This window comes from Zonotrichia leucophrys, chromosome 26, assembly GCF_028769735.1.
Source record: "Zonotrichia leucophrys gambelii isolate GWCS_2022_RI chromosome 26, RI_Zleu_2.0, whole genome shotgun sequence".
NCBI lineage: Eukaryota > Metazoa > Chordata > Aves > Passeriformes > Passerellidae > Zonotrichia > Zonotrichia leucophrys.
This window is the reverse complement of record NC_088195.1, coordinates 704,761-719,633: the sequence shown is the minus strand read 5'-3', so window position 1 is coordinate 719,633 and position 14,873 is coordinate 704,761. Positions and strand designations below refer to the sequence as shown.

At 51.5% G+C, this 14,873-nt stretch overlaps 1 long non-coding RNA gene across 1 annotated transcript; it reads left to right on the top strand.

The window, feature by feature from the left end:
- The first annotated feature begins 9,358 nt into the window (after positions 1 to 9,358).
- Positions 9,359 to 12,930, top strand: LOC135458175 (uncharacterized). The gene is made up of 2 exons (XR_010442873.1): positions 9,359 to 9,529; positions 12,077 to 12,930. It is a non-coding gene; the product is annotated as an uncharacterized LOC135458175 (long non-coding RNA).
- The last annotated feature ends 1,943 nt before the right edge of the window (positions 12,931 to 14,873 follow it).

Genomic DNA, 14,873 nt, shown 5'->3' with positions numbered 1-14,873 from the left:
TCACAGTGCAAAGCTGACACTCATCCTCTGACAACACCAACATGTCTTTGTTCAGAGCTCTGTAACTGCAAGGGTTGGTTTACAATCATTTCCACAATCTGTAAGTGAGTTTAAGCCATGTGGGAGTCTTTTCTATCTTTTGTGCTGCATTTTTGTCCCATCAGAGCCTGGTGCTCAGCTTCTGCAGTTATTAAAGCACCATTTGTGTGCCTGCAGCAAAGGGGGAGTGAGTGCTGCAAAGCCAGGGCTGCTCTGACTTGGAAGAACTTCTCAGATCGAAGATTTGGGTGCAGGACGGGCATTTAGAGGCAAAACTCTCCAAAGATCAGCACTGACTGCACCAGATCTGTTTGAGCTAACTGCAAATGTTGTTCCAGGATCAGTCCCACAGAACTTGCAGACTCACCATAGGAGGCTGAGCAGCAAAAGAAAATCTGTTGCAGTCACTGATGGTTATTTTGGGTTGTTTTCTGCTCTGAACTTGCCTTGCTGCACTCCTGGGGTCTGAGATTTCTGTGAGGACGTTCCACAGCAGCAGCAGCAGGCAGAGGCTGCAGAGCCCCAGATCCCAGAGCCCCAGCCCAGCCCGGCAGCTCCGGGGTGGATTTGGGAGAGCAGAGCCTGGTGCTGTTCTGACTTGTGCAGCAACCACCCAGCCCAGGAAAGCCTCAGGATCAGAAATATGCAAAAATGCTGCAACTGTATTGCCTTTGCTCTGCCAGGCCTGAAAACACAGCCCCCAGTTATGCTTTCTGTGCTGGAAAACCCCAAAACCGCAGCGCACGCGGAGCCGCTGGGATGAACTAAAGGAGCTTTTATCCCTCAGACCTCTCGGGCTGGGGGAGCAGGGGGCACACAGCCCCATCTGGGAGGGGTTCCAGCACCTCACAACGTTTGCTGAGCACCCCACACCATCCCAGCCCAGTCCCCACCACAGGGCTCTGGGAATGTCCCCAACCACCTGGAACTGTCATCCCCGGAAATCCAAATTACACCCAGCGTGGGGCAGGAGAGAAACCTGCTGCTTCCAAAGCCTCCTGAATTCCTCAGGTTTAATTATCTTACTTGTTCACTTCTGGGAGAAAAAAAAAATCTGGCTCATAAAGTTACTTCAGGTCTGTGTTTGAAACAATCCCAGGAATAGATGAATCAATGTGAGAAACTAAACATAGAGAGGCATTTTGGGTTTGTTTGATTCTTCAGGCTTGGAACAATTTGGGAAATCTGCATAAATTATTTGAATAAAATTGCCACTCAGCAAATTCCTGGAATTTCACCTTTGTCTTTTTTACTCTGCCTCTCTTTCCTGTACTGGACATTCAGGAATAAAATCTGTTCTTACACCAAAGTGTGCAATGGCCACACACCCACTGACACTGGGTACCAGTCTCACCCCAGAGGTGGGAGGCAGTGAAACTCTGCTTGTGCTGCCTGTGCAGAGGCTCTGGGGAGCTGGATTTAGCTTTATTTTTACAGCTGAAATGCAGAAAGAGAAATTCAAATCAGGGAAATGCAATAACATCTGAGCCTGCTGCTCATCAGCGCATCACCCCTTAAAGAGCAGAGCCCTTTATTAAAAAGGACACGTCTGATTAAAAAGATATGAAACAAAAGTGATTTTTAATTTTATTGGGGAGCCAGAGTCATTGCCAGAGACAGCCCATGGCTACATGTGATGATGGAGACGAGGGAGGGCGGCGAAGCACCAACACAAATATGGAGTTAATAACTTTTTCACTCTTAGGGAAAGTGCTGTTCAATTCCTGCTGCTCCAGGCGGGTGCAGCTTGAGTGGAAATTTAGAGAAATTACATCCACCTGCTTCCATCTCTTCCATCCAGGGCCAGATCTTCAGCCAGCGTAAATCAGTTTATCTGCATGCAGCCAGGCAGATTTATGCCAGCTGAAGACGTAGCCCCTGGTCTTGCACTTCACAGTAAGAAGCTTTAAAATACAAATGAGCGTGAACCCCTTAAAATATTCCCCACTCCTGGAACTCAGGAGGAAAACCAGACTTCCCAGGCTGCCTCAATCATCCCCCAGCCTGTGCTGCCCTTGGGGTGATCGATGGCAGGATCCAAAGGTTCGGCCACGAGCAGCCCCAGGCAGAGGCCGGCTGTGAAAATCCCTGCAGAGCTCCAGGCTGATTTGCTACTTCCTCCTTCTGGAAGGGATCTGGGATAATTCCCTCAAAATGGACTCAGATAGAGGAGCTCAGACAGGGCAGGGAGGTGGCAGATGAAGCTCTGAGGCTGCCCTGGCACACACACACACCAGGAGGGACCTGTGCCCATGCTGTCCCAGCCACAGTCACAGGATGGAGGTGCAGCATGGTTAGAGGCACCACCTGCTCCCAGCCCTCTCCCCATCCCAGCACAGAGATTGTGTCTGAGCCGTGTTTCCCCAGAAGTGCCTTGAGGACAGACAGACACCCCTAAAGGCAGGACAGCGCCAGGTCACCCAGCCCTGGGTCTGGTGCAGCTTTCAGTGGCAAAGGAGGAGTTCTGGGTTTTGCTCTGCTCACAGGGGAGTGAGTCTTGGTTGGTTTTTTTCTGAGAACACTGAGAGATGTCTGCAAAATCACTTTCTGCCCATCCAAGTCAAGATAAATCACTCGTTTCTAGAGCAGTTAGTGCAGACTTTTCCACTGTTCATGAACTGAAGTCAACAAAAAAAGATTACTTTCTAACTGTGAAACAGCTTTCAGTCTTGGCTGAATGAGACACGTTCCCTAAAGTAGCACCTATGTTTATATTTAACACTCATTTCTTACACATCCAAAAATGCCCTCTCGGAACATGAAAATACAAGATAACATCAGGGAAGGCAACCAAACACCTCCTCACTCAATCATTAACAGAACAATGCCAGACTGGGATTCTGCAGAAAGCCCCACTACATCAGCTCTGCAAAAAGCCAGAATGTAAAACAAGGTCTCCTGTGGCAGGGATTTTGCTGAGAGTTAGAAATCTTCAATTTTTAAAGAGGCAGAGGGATCCAAATCAAAATTGAGCTGCCTCTCCTCCTCCTCCATCTCATTATAGTTGTCATCATCAAAAATCCGAGCCGAGATGGCACCTCAGCCAGGAGAGGCTGGGAGTGATGCTGCACAGTGAATAATGCACGAGAACATCCAGCACAGCAGCTGCCTCTGGTGCTGCTGGCAGGTGGGAACAGCCCAGCAACTGCACAGCACTCACAGCCCTGGCTTTTCATTTCCCCAAGGTGTGGCCTGAGCTCCTGAGGTTGGCACTGTCGAGGAGAGGAGAGGAGAGGAGAGGAGAGGAGAGGAGAGGAGAGGAGAGGAGAGGAGAGGAGAGGAGAGGAGAGGAGAGGAGAGGAGAGGAGAGGAGAGGAGAGGAGAGGAGAGGAGAGGAGAGGAGAGGAGAGGAGAGGAGAGGAGAGGAGAGGAGAGGAGAGGAGAGAGAGGAGAGGAGAGGAGAGGAGAGGAGAGGAGAGGAGAGGAGAGGAGAGGAGAGGAGAGAGGCTGGGCTTCACCTCCTCCTCCTCTCCAGGTGGGATGTTCCAGGTGGGATTCAGCACATGGGGCCTCTCTTTGACTTTGCAGCTTCAAAGGCCCCCCAGAGAAGGGGATTTTGCCTTTGGAGGTGTCACTTACACAAACAGAAACAGAAATTATGGGTTGTTCCCTTCAAAGCTTCAGATTCCAGACTGTGTCACACAGCTGCCCCGTGCACGTCCCTGAACTCAGCCAGTGCTCACTTGGCCAGAGGAATGGAGCCTCAAATTACAAATTATTTCTCTAAACCCCATTTAAAAGGCCCTGGGTGTTACTTTAACACACCCCACCAACACCAAGGTGCATGCACACAAATATTTGACATGCAGGGCAGAGTCTGGATGGCCCCAGCTTTGCAGGAAAGTGGCACCAGCCGAGCCCAGGCAGGCTCCCCTCGCAGCCGAAGCTGTTTTCTGTGGATGTGAGCGGGCACTGCGGCCAGGAGGGCTCACGGAGGCTCTGCCAGCCTCGAGAGCATCCCCAACAAGTCGAGGCAGCCCCGAGCGGCAGGAGCTGGGGCAGGGAGCGTTCCCAAAGGCGGGCCCGGCCCCGGCTGGAATTGCTGCTCAGATAAGCCGGCGTGTTGCTGCTTGTCGGGCAGGGAAGGGCTGGGGCTGCTCCCGGCGCTCCGAGCCCGGCACAAAGGCCAGGAATGAGGCGACAGAGCCCCGCGGAGCCCGGGGCGTGCTGGAACAGCTCCGCAGCCCGCGGGAAGGGCGCTGAGCCCCGGCACGGCTCCGAGCATCCCCGCAGGCTGAGCAGGGAGTGCAGGCATCCGGGATGGGCACCGCGGGCACGGGCAGGGAGTGCAGGCAACCGGGATGGGCATCCCGGGCACGGGCAGGGAGGGCTGGCATCCGGGATGGGCATCGCGGGCACGGGCAGGGAGTGCAGGCAACCGGGATGGGCACCGCGGGCACGGGCAGGCATCCTGGATGGGCATCACGGGCACGGGCAGGGAGTGCAGGCATCCTGGATGGGCATCGCGGGCACGGGCAGGGAGGGCTGGCATCCGGGATGGGCATCCCGGGCACGGGCAGGGAGGGCCGGCATCCTGGATGGGCATCCCGGGCACGGGCAGGGGGGCAGGGAGGGGCTGGGCTGGACCAGAACCTGGGTAATGGAATCACAGAGTGGTTTGGGGTGGGAGCACCTTAAATCTCATCTCATCCTGGCTCCTTGCCTTGAGCAGGGACACCTTTCACTGTCCCAGGTCTCTGGGCAGTAAAAACACAAAAAGAGCCCCCAAACAGAAAACGAACCTCTCAGTATTTTCAGCTTCACTCATCACAAAATAAATCATGTCATGAAAAAACAAATCCCCGCTGCTTATCAGGAAGTGGATTCAAGAAAGGCCAGAAAGGGATGAAAAAGCCTCCAGAAGCCAAGGAGACTTATCCAAATTAAGCCCAAGTTTTGCACTGCTACATTTTGAAACTCAGCTTTGTCAGCACTTGCAGTGTTATGAGGAGGGAGCCAGGAGCTCTCTGGTGTTTTTGGGATCACACACACACACTCAGGAGCAGCGATTGCACAACCCCAGGGCAGCCACACTCAACATTTCACAAGAAACCCGAAGTTCTCCCAAAATGCCCAGGCTGGCACGAGCACAGAACCACCCTGCTCTGTCCAGTGCTGCTTTCCTGAAGGCTGAGGGAGGAACATTCTCCAATCAGGGAATCTGTCACTAAAGGCTGGCAAACCCCTCAGTGCAGGGGCCAGAGCAAAGCTTGCTCTCTGCCACCTCTGTGCTCCACCAAGGGAGCAAAGCCAAGGCTGGGGTCCACAGATTCCTTGGAAAACAAGTTATCCCACCACCTGCAGAGTTTTCAGGCTCTTTAAAATGCCTGCAATTGCAGAATGTAATTTTTTAGCATTGTTTTGAACTCCAGAGCAGAGGGAGGAACATTACCCCCACATTTTCAGTAAAGAGTTTCTGTGAAATTCAATTTCCCCGTACATTTCGGCAGTATAAATAACAGAGATCTCTGCAGACGTTTATCTGTGCCTTGTATCAGCTGCCTTATGCGTTCCCTCCTCAGCCCTGAACTTCTGCCATCAGGTTTTTCCTTTGTTTGGGAGCACGGGAGGCAAAATTCCAGCCCAGGACAAGGCAAACAGGGCTCCTAAAACCCAGCTGTGCACAGAGGAAGAGACAGCCAGTGATCTGCACGCTAAAGCAATGCAAAATGTTTCTTTCAGGGCATTAAAATTCACTGAGGAATCAGAAATTTCATCTGCTTTGCTTAAAAGTTCATTCTCTTTGAGAGCAGATGCTGAGACTTTTTTCTTGCTTTTTTTTTTCCTTTTGCAAACATTAAACTGAAAAATACACTCCTTAGCAATGCTCTGGTGGCTTTAGACCACATACATCAGCTTAAAAGGTTTATTTTTAAATGACTGTTGCATTAGTTTTGCCAGCAGGGTGATTCATTCTGCCTCCTCACCACCACAGGCAGCTCCAGAGCCGAGGGTGGGCACAGCGAGGGGTTAATCCTGCCCTGGCTGGGACTGCAGAGCTGATTGTGCCCGATGTCTGCAGCAGGTGGGTCTGGAGGATGCATCTCTGCACAAATATCTTTGTTAATCAGGTTTAGACAGTGTTTACAGGTAAAACTCCCTGACAGCAACGAGCTGCCCAGCCAAACACTCTGTCAGGATTGTTGGTCTGATCAGTGACCCTGCGGTGGGGGAAATCGTCTCCTAAAGTTCTGTTCCACTGCAGAAATCCAGGAATTACTGTAAATCTCAGTTCTTGACCTCTCACAGACACGGACAGCACAGGTAACCCTCCAGTAATTAAAACACAGCCACTCTGTCTGATCTTCAAAGGCAGAGCAGGCCTGGCTCCCTCCAGAGCCTTGGGATGCTGCTGTACAATTAAGGTATAAATCAATCTCTAATTATTTCCTTTGAAGGTTGTTTAAGGCCTTCCCCCGTGCCAGCCCCTCTGGAAGGGCTGAGCAGAGATGGGGCAGCAGCTGCTGAGTCTCCTCCTCCTGGGGAGCCCTGCAGAGCCCGGGCAGGGGCCCTGCCCAGCCCCGCTGCTGGGACAGGAATTCTCCATCCTCCCAGGGAGGAGGAGTTGGCACCGGGGCTCCTCATTGTCTTCCCAAGGAGCTCCAGCTCCAGATTTGCTCACTCGAGCAGCACAACTGCATCCTGCCACCTGCACCAGCCCCGGGCTTGGCACGGCCTGAACGCTCCAATTTATTCACTTTTTCAGTTGTTCCAAGAAAAAAATAATCATTTTATCTCCACCACAAACCTGCCTCACACCAGCACTGCTTGGGGGCTGTTGTTTTTCCAGTCACTGAATGAGCAGAAGAGCCCATTTTAGCTATACTCAAAGGCTGTGCTGCCTTCTCCTCCCTGGTTTATCACCTCGGGATTTGGCTGGTGAATCACAGAGTGAATCATGGCATTGTTAAGGCTGAAAAAGACCATTAAGAGCCACAAGTCCAACATCAGCCCAGCAGCAGCACTGTCCATGTCCTTGAGAGCCACATCCACACCTTTAGAACAATTCCAGAGATGGGGACTCCACCACTTGGACAAAAAGATTCCAAAGCTCGAAATGTTAGTTTTGCAGCACGTGTTTCTTGCTGTTCCCAGCAAAGCTGGGTGAGAGCAGAGAGAGGAGCAGCTGAGGGGAGGGAATTGCTCTGCTCCCACAGCCCCTGGCCAGGCTGCAGCCCCAGCCCAGGAGCAGGGCAGGAGGCAGGGGCTGCTCCAGGATCAAACAGCAGCTCTGGCTCCATCCAGAACGGCCCCAGGGGCTGCTCTGCCTTTCGTGCCTGTGGCAGAGGGAGCAGTGCCCAGGGAGGGGGCAGCGAGGGCTGAGCACAGCCAGGGAAAGCAGGGGAATCAAAGCAGGGCTCCGCGGTGCCCCTCTCTGGGATGGCCACAGCAGCAAAGACACTCTGGGGCTCTGTCCAGCCCTCACTCCCTTTCAGCAGCTGCTTTATAAATACATTTTCACAGCCATAAACTTTTGAGGCAAACAGTGAAAAAACCCCAAGAGATTCTTCTCCAGCTGCTTGTGGACTGGATTTACAGTGGGCAGTTGCATGAGACGTGGCCCTGAGCTTCCCTGGGCCGTGTTTGATGTCTCAGACCTCCAGACCCTGTAAATTGATCCCATTTATGGGACAAATTTAGAGGTCAGAGCTGACAAAGCTTCAAGACCACACAGGTTTGCTCCTCGGGAGCCGAGGGGTGGAATGTGCCTGCAGAGCCTGCGGGGCAGAGCCTCCATCCCCTGACACGTTTCCATCAGCAGGGCTGGGCTGTGCAGCAGCGCTTTTATGATGTGCTGGCAGCTCTTCCCACCTAACGGGGACGTGTTGAAAGTTTAAAGGAAGGGGTAGTTGACATAATTGGGTATTATGGAACAACAGGACATTCCTGCAGCTCCCCGTGCCCCAGCCAGTCCCTCCCTGTCTGTCCTTGACAGTAGCAGCTGTAAACTCTAAAGGTATTTGTTATTTTCCAGTAGGAGATAAAACAAATAAAAGGACAGATTTGTATCTGAAAGAACAACAGTGCCGGCTTCAAACTGTGCAGAGTGAAAATTGTGGCAGGTTTGGCTCTTGGTTTCACAGAGCCCTGAGAAAATAAAAGCAGGCAATGAACACTGATAACCTTCAGTTCTTATTTGTCACATGAAAAACACTGACTTCCTTTTGTCTGAAGGTACTGCAGGAGCCACATTTATAGAGTGATGTGCTCACCTCTGTGCTTGAAACATGTGGGCAAAAATCAGAGATTTTCATTCCTGACTGTGGGCACTTGTGCTGGAAACTGCTGCTCAGGGCAAGTCAGTACAGCCCAAATTAGAGCAGCAAACCTTGTGACCTGTGTCACTGCTAAAGCAGCCTGGCTTTGGAAACTCCAATTTACCCAATAAACAAAAGGAAAATCACGACTTGTGTGCAGTGGAAAACAGCGTGGAAGAACAGGAGTACATTGTTAGCACTACAGAAAGAAAACAGAGCAGCAAGGTTTAATTTTGTTATTTAGTTATTTACACCCTCCTCCACTGGAAGGGCAAACCAGCTGGAATATTTCCCTTTGTGCAGATGAGCAGACCCAGGGGACACAGAGCTCTGCCTCCCAGGATGCTTTTGCTAAATACAAAGCACGGGCACCTCGAGCCTGGCAGGAAACCCTGCCGTGCCCACCCTGCAGGGCAGCCCCAGTGCCAGCCAGGGCTGGGCACCCCCTGCCAAAGCAGGGCAGAGATAAAGGGGCAAGGAGAGGAAGGCTCCAGAGATTCACAGGATGCACCAAGTGCATCCCACTACACATGGGATTCCTTTAGAATGGAAATGGAAACCAGTGCATGGAGGCCCTGGGACAGAGCATCGCTGCACTTCCCAGAGCTCTCCTCTCGGAATTCTTTACAGGTTTATACCCCAAAGGCAGGTTCTGCCACCTGAATGATGAGTTTACAGGGGTTATATCACAGTCCCTATCTCACCACTCATGGGGCACGCAAGAGCTAACACATCTCCCATTTCTTTAACAGCTTTGCAAAAGTAAAATGAAATATTTCTTGTATGGAGAGGTGAGTTAAAAAAAGGCAATTGATGGGGCAAGAATTAAAGTGGACACTTTGTAAGCGCTCTCCTACACTTTGGATTAACGCTGGGTTTATTCCAAGCCCCGGGAGCGCAGGATGAGGAGCAGCAGGGCAGGCTGGCGAGTTTTGGGGCCGTTCGGGAGGTTTTGGAGCGCGGGGCGGGCCGGGCAGGGCAGGGAGGAGCCCGCAGCTCCATTGGCTGCGGCCGCAGGTGAGCGCGGGGATAAAGCCGCACCTGCGGGCCCGGGAGGGGCCGGGATGGGACCGCGCTGTGCCGGGCCCCCGCCCCCGGGCTCTGCTCCACATCCACACACAGCCCGAGCCCCCAGCCCCAGTTTAGTCCCTCCTGTCCCCAAGCTGGTTTTGTTGTTTTGGCTGGAGTTCAGCGGCTGCGGGACGGGACTGGGACGTGCCCAGCAGAGCCAGGTGAGTGAGCGACCCTCCAGTGTCCGGAGGGCTCGGGGACACCTGGGGCAGGGGCGTGCCCGGGAGCCACCTGGGCAGGGATGGGGACACCTGGGGGACACAGGCACGGGATGCTCTAACGAGCTGTCCTAATTAACCTGCTCCTGTGGCAGGGTGCAGCTCGTTCCCTGCAAACACCAAGGAGCTGCCCTTGGCCGTGGGGCAGCAGAGGCCAGGATGTGGTTTCTGAAAGGAAAAATGAGACCTTCTTAAGCAGCTCCTGGGATATTTTAAGTCTTAGTACAGATATTGGAAACTGCAGTTGATGGTACGTGGGGAGATGTTCCCAAAGCAGCAGGAATGTGGAGGCTGCTGCTGTTTGAGAACACTCAGGTTCAACAACCTGTGCAGTCGCTTTGGACTTGCACTGGTGTGACAAATACCAGACCTGAGCTGCTATCCAGGCCACCATTTGTAAGGATTTAACTTCTTTTCAATCGGTTGACTCTTCTCTTGGTTTTCTATGTGAATCACTTAAAATTGTGCCCTATCCAGTGGTATCCGAAGAAGTGAAATATTTGGAAAACAGTCACCCTTGGTAATTTGCCTTATGGAGATGATTTTATTCTGTTTTAGTTTGAGTTTGCCAAGGTCTTTGAGGTCCAAAGTCATTGTGATGTGGTGCTATGGGATGCTGAAGCTTACTTTGGGTGAGCTCCCTCCTGGTCTCTGGGATCAGAGGGACTGGGAGATCAGGCTGCACCTGCCCCTTGCTGTGGATCTCTTGTTTGTGTTGGCTGTTGAGTTCCAGCAAAAGTGTCCAAAGGCACTTTCCCAAGAGAGAATCAGGAGCTTTGACCTCAGTGCTGCTGAGCAATCAGGTTCCTCTCCACGTGCAATGCAAGGGCTAAAGCCAGTTTCAAATGTAACTGGTTCTTATGGGGTAAAACTTCCTCAAAAACCAAGAGAAAATTCCCTTTTGAAAGAAATAACAGCCAATTGCAAGGAAAACATTTGGGGAAGTGAGAGGGTAATGTCTGAGAAAGGCAGGGAAATAATGGAACCCCTGAATGAGCAGGAGCAGCCCAAAGGCTCTTGTTGGGCACCACACCTGGATGGGGCTGTGGAAGTGCTGCCTCTGGAATTCAGGGGGTCAGAGCTGAGCCCATACACAGGGACAGAAATTATTTTGTATTTTCTCTCAGGATGGGGAGCTCCTGGCACTTCTCAGAGCGCGCAGGGCATGGCATTGAGTTTCCAGAGTTTGCCATCTCTGGGGAGAAGGCAGAGCCCTTTCAATGCTCAGAGCATCTGCCTTGGCTCCCCCACAGACAAAGGAACACAGAAATGTTTGCTCACTTTAAAGTTCAGGCAAGTCCAGCACAATTTCAGCTGACCTTTAGCTGAAGGTTTGCCCTTGTGAGGATGCACCAGACCTTTGCTGCTGTTCAGGTGAAGCTGCAGCCTGACCCCCAACACTTCTCCCCAGCAAAAATCAAAAATCAAAGGGTATCTCATTAAAATTTAAAAAACCCAACTCCCCACACTTTAAATTGGCTGTTCGGGAGTGAGGGGAGCCGTTGGAGGTGGGGCTGGTATTTCGGGTTTTTATTAGCATTGATTTAATGCGCGATTCCGCTGATGAGCACCTTGGTTTAATGATGTGAGCTGTTCCCTGTGCTGGGCTCGGTGCACGCCGGGCTCCCAGGGGTTAATGCCCCGCAGCTCAGCAGAGGCATTGAGGGGCGAGCCCGTCCCAACTTGCCCGATAAAAGGCGTTTCAAAGCAGGCAGGATTGCACGGAGGAATTTCGGTTGATGGGTTCCTGCCGAGGCCACCCTTTCTCAGGGCTTACCCAAAGCTCCCGACAAGTCCTGACACAGCCGGGGAGAGGCTCCGAGCGCGGCTCTGCCTTTAACAGCGAGAGAGAAACACCCCGAACTATTTGTTCTGCTAAATCGTCCATCAGCACCTCCGCGCTGGGGTTTGTGGGCTGGGTTTTTGGGTGGTTTTGGGTTTTTTTAAATTCAAGTGCAGGCAAACGTTGCAATTCGCCTTCAAGGCAAGTTTTGCTCCCTAACCTCTCTTTTCCCAAGCTGGGAAGTGCAGGCCAATTAAAATTGGAAATCTGAAGTTCTCCAAGTGCGTGGGAGACTTGCCAAAAGTGAGAGCTGGACCCTCCTGAGAGCCCCAGGTTTCCCAAGCACGGAGGAGGAAGGAGCTGGGAGCTTCATTTGGCAAAGCCACCCAAACTGGAAACACCATTTGCAATTCCTTGCTGGGATGTGGAGAATTTCCATTTCATTCATGGGATTTGTGTGTTTTGATGTAGATTTGTTTTGGTGATTGTGGTTCTTTAGAGGAGAAGAAATGCAATGCTAAGGATATGCATTATATTCTGATTTATTAATTTTATCTATATACAAGGTAAAATATTTAATCTATAATCAGATTCCTTTGCAGGAATCTCAGAAATATCTTCACTGCACAGATGAAGGGATGGGTTGGACTTTGATGGGGGAATATTCCTAATAGACTTAATTTTCATTATTTTTGTCTCTTTCACAGATGGGAAGCTCTCAGGAAGAGGCTGCACACCTTTTAGAGCGTTTTTAACTATTCAAAACTTGAAGGTGCCCCAGGGCAGTCCCATGAAATCCAGGACCCATCTCCCAGAAGAGACAGGGGCAGCCTGGCTGGGACAGGGGTTGAGTTCCCTGCTCTGTCCGGGCTTCTCAAGGGGAGCAAACCCCAATTCCCACATCCTGTGGGGCCGGCATTAATGGGATTATCTCTCCCCTATCTGGGCTAAAGGGAAGCAGTACCTTAACACACTCCCAGGATGGCCAGAGGTCTTTAAAAAGCTCCAGCACTTGAGGAAAATCGCCTCCAGGCATTCCTTGGGTTTGTAAATTCAGGGTTTAAGGCCGAAGGGACCTGGCCATGATCTAGTTGCACCTCCCTTGTAAAACCATAAAAGACGACAAAACTGCCTCGAGCAGTTAATTTGCAGAAGCTCCTGGTTTTGGTTTTTAATTTGCCAGCTCCTGGTGGCTGGAGGGCCCTCAGTAGATGGAGAACGTGAGTAATATCTGCCACATCCCTGGGCCAGCTGCTGCCACAAGGAACGGGACAAAGTGGCCAAAGTGGCTGCTGTGCTCCAGGCTAAAGTACAGAGGTGAACACCAGGGATGTGTGGGGGGAAGGAAAAGGAGGCTTTCAGCCCAGAGAGCCCCTCCAAGCTCTGAGTGCACACCTCCACACACGCCTGACCAGCCAGGCCTCCCTAACAGCCCCAAGCACCCCAAACCCTGTCCCTGCTCCGAGGGCAGTGAGGAAGGACATCCATGGGTTCTGTTGTCCTTCATCCCACCAGAGCCTGTCTCCAGGGCAGAGAGGAAGGACTTCCATGGGTTCTGTTGTCCTTCATTCCACCGGAGTCTGTCTCGTAGCTAACCAGATTTCAGTGGAGTGAAGCACAAGAGGCATGGAGCTGAGCCAGCGCCGAGGAGCTGCTGCCCTGCAGAGGGGTCACCACTGGAAATGGGGGTGCCCCAGCAGAGACCACACTGCAAACGGAGAGGAGCAGCACGAGGAGCTCTGCAGTGACCCGAGTACCTCCTGAAAATCCCCAGTGAGCACCCTCTGCCAGCATGTACTTCCTTTCTGCATAATGTATAAAGATTAAAAGTCTACAAAGACCACAAGCTGCTTTCTGGAAGGTTTAAATACCTTATTAGCAGGAAATTAAACCCTAAAGTGGATAAATGAGCTGTGTAGCCTCATCCCTTTCAGTCATCTTCCCTCCAGGATGGGACAGCCAGGGAAGAAACCAGAAACGAACCTTGCTTCAGTGCGCTTGCACCAGTGCATTCCCTCAAAAATCCCTCCCTACAGAATCCCAGCCGTGCCTCCTTCCCTCCAATTCCCCTGCCACACCACCTTCAGGACCTGTAAAAACTCCATTAATATTTTAGACCCATTTATTTAGTAATAAAATGAATGTAAATAAGATGGAAGTTGAGGGAGAACTCAGATTTTTCAGGCTGAGCACAGGATAGATCTTTCAAGGTGTCAGTGTAAATTCCTTGAAGGTTAATGCAGTTAACCATATTTGATGCATAAATGTGTCACATCTAACGCTAATCATTCACCACTTGTAATTGCCTTTTCAAAGTCCTCACCTCCCTGAGACAAATGCAAAAAGAAATGAGATCTGGCAAATTTAAAACAAAAAAACAAATAACGTCTCGCTCCCATCAGGATGTATTATTCGCCTTGATAGATTTAGTAGCAGATCTCAGGAATTTATTGTCCTGTATTATTTCTCAGCTGCCTGCCCCTTCTCTCTGTTTGGAAAAGCATTCAGGAGCCTCTTGCTGATGGTTTTCCCTACAAGAACAGAGCACAGGAGGGAGCAAAGCCACATCCAGCAGCTCCCCCTGCCCTGGTGCTGAGCTCTCCCTCTCAGCAGTGCCAATCTCTGGTGTTTATTCCCACAGCCACTCCTGGTTGAGTGTCTCACAAACCAGGTTTCCCTGCTCAGTGCTGAGCTCACCCTCGAGCTCAAACCAAACCATTCCAGAGCACAGGAGGTTTGCAGATGGGGCTCTGGCCAGCCCTGCCCTGGTGCAGCTTTCTGTGCTTTCTTGTCCATCTCATCCTTCATCTCTTCAAATTCATCACCGCCAGAAGCAGTCCTGGGAGCTTTTCATAGAATGGTTTGGTTTGGAAGGGATCTTCAAGGTTCCACCATCCCAGATAATCCAACCCAGCCCTTAACACCTCCTTTTCCTGAAGGGCTTTCCCTCAGAACCTCTGGGAGCTCAGCAAGCCACTCTTTGCAGCTCTGCTGGTGGGTGACAAGGACACTGGGAAGAATTTGAAGGTTTTTTCCTTTGTTGTTCTTCCAGCAAAACAAGGAGTCCAAGTGCACCAGGGTAAGTCTCACATGGCAAGCACCAGTGGATGACAAACACACCTTTGTGTATTTACCAACTAAAATCAATAAAACAAGGGGTCCTGCCTTGCCCCAGGTGTGGAGGGCAGAGTTCTGTGCTTCTGCTGAAGATCCATTGGAGCACTTTTGCCTTCCTTCCTCCCCTGAGCTCCCCAGCCTCCCTCTGCAGGGCAGGAGAGGCCAGGGCATGAGGACACAAATAAATCTGGGTATTAAAGACGTGCTGGGGACATTTACAGCACCACAAGGCACATATTACTCATCCATTTGTTCTTTTTCCCTGTGTGAAGGACACTTTGGGTAACAGCTTTCCATCCAGTGAGGCAAGGCACGTAATGAGGCAGCAGCCAGGCTGGCAGAGCCGTGCAGAGCCTGGACAGGGCTCTGTCAGCTCGGGCTGACTTA